The following is a 2,052-nucleotide window of genomic DNA, read 5'->3' on the forward strand; positions in this document are numbered from 1 at the left end:
TATGTTTCATTTTGTGATGAGCATATGTAAAACCTACTCTCTTAGTAAATTTCAAGTATACAATACATTATAGTCACCATGCTGTACACTGGGTCTACATAATATATTTGTCATAAAACTGCAAGTTTGTACCCTTTGGCCAACTTCTGCCCATTTCTTCCATCCCACAACCTCTGGTAGTCACCTTTCTGCTTTCTGAGTTCAACTTTTTAAGGTTCCATATATACACGAGATCATGTAGCATTTGTCTTTCTGTGCCTGGCTAATTATACTTAGCCTAAGGTCTTCCAGGTTCATCTATGTTGTCACAAATGGCAAGATTTCTTTCTTTTCCTAAGGCTGAATAATATGCCTGTGTGTGTGTGTGTGTGTGTGTGTGTGTCTCTGTGTGTCTGTGTATACATTTTCTTTATCCATTCATCCACTGATGGACACCTAGTTTATTCCTGTATCCTGGGTATTGTAAATAATGCTGCAGTGAATATGGGAATGCAAATATCTCTTCAAGATAATGATTTTTATTTCCTTTGAATATATGCCCAGAAGTGGCATTGCTGAATATACGGTAGTTCTATTTTTAATTTATTGGAGGAACCACAATACTCTTTTCCATAATGGCTGTATTAATTTATATTCCTAACAGCAGTATACAAGGGTTCCCTTTTCTCCATATCCTTGCCAACATTTGTTATCCCTTGACTTTTTGAATGCACCCTAACTGGTGTGAGGTGCATTTCCTTGATGATTAGTGATGTTGGGCACCTTTATATTTATTTATTAGTTGGCTGTATGTCTTCTCTGAGACCACTAGAGCTACCTCTCATTCTTATTGGAAGCCACTAAAGTTGTCCACACCAGGCCCACCAGCTACACCAGAACTATAAAGTTATGAGATTGTGGATGTGGAAATAATTACACACACACACATACACACACACACACACTACAAGTATATAGATCCCGGAGAGTTGAGGAAAGAAAAGAGAAAGTAACTGAGTCACTTTGCTTGCTATCAACTCTGTCAACCACACAAAAATGAACTACCCCAAAATCCCTCCCTGGCTGTCCAAGGCCTCCAGTAGCTTACAGGTTGCTTTGGTGCATATTAGGAAAAGATGTTCCTTCCTCCAGGTGAATGCAGCCCCACCCCAGAGACACTGCTGGGGATTTCAATTCCCTTAGCCCTTTGTGCAATGAACCAACCTGTATTTAGTTCCTTAGTCCATTTTAAAATCAGCTTGTTTGAGCTGTATTTTGAATTGTATCTTGCTTTTGAGTTGTATGAATTCCCTATATTTTGGATATTGCTGTGGTTTGAATGTCCCCTCCAAAACTCATGTTGAAACTTAATTCTCAATGTGACAGCATTGAGAAGTGAGGCCTTAAAGAGGTGATTATATCATGAGGGTTCTACCCACATAAATGGATTAATCCACTAATGGATTAATGAGTTGTCACACAAGTGGAACTGGTGGCTTCATAAGAAGAGGAAAGACCTAATCATAGCATGTTAGCCACCTTGCCATGTTATGCCCTGTACCACTTCAGGAATCTGCAGAGAGTCCCCACCAGCAAGAAGGCTCTCACCACATGCGCCCCCTCAGCCTTGGACTTCCCATCCTCCATAACTGTAAGAAATAATCATACATTTCTTTTCTTTATAAATTACCCAGTTTCAGATATTGCTATAAGCAACTGAAACAGATTAAGACAAATATTAATCACTTATTCAGATATATGGTTTGCAAATATTTCCTCCCATTCTGTGAGTTGGCTTTCATTTTGTTGATTGTTTCCTTTGTTGTTCGGAAACAATTTTGTTTGATGAGATACCACTTATTTTTGCTTTTGTTACTGTGTTTTTGGTGTCATATAAAAACACTTGCAAAGACCAATGTCATGGAGCTTTTCCCTGTTTTATTATAGGAGTTTTATGGTGTCAAGTCTTACATTAAAGTCTTTTATTTATTTATTTATTTTATTTTATTTATTATTATTATTATACTTTAAGTTCTAGGGTACATGTGCATAACGTGCAGGTTTGTTACATAT

At 37.5% G+C, this 2,052-nt stretch overlaps 1 protein-coding gene across 1 annotated transcript in view; it reads right to left on the reverse strand.

Moving 5' to 3' along the window:
* The window catches only part of LOC105513816 (chromosome unknown open reading frame, human C6orf10), a 90,571-nt gene that overhangs the window by 75,709 nt on the left and 12,810 nt on the right, over nt 1-2,052 (reverse strand). The gene's annotated exons all lie outside the window — the stretch shown is intronic.

The sequence above is a fragment of the Colobus angolensis genome, unplaced genomic scaffold, assembly GCF_000951035.1.
Source record: "Colobus angolensis palliatus isolate OR3802 unplaced genomic scaffold, Cang.pa_1.0 Scaffold236, whole genome shotgun sequence".
Classification (NCBI taxonomy): Eukaryota; Metazoa; Chordata; class Mammalia; order Primates; family Cercopithecidae; genus Colobus; species Colobus angolensis.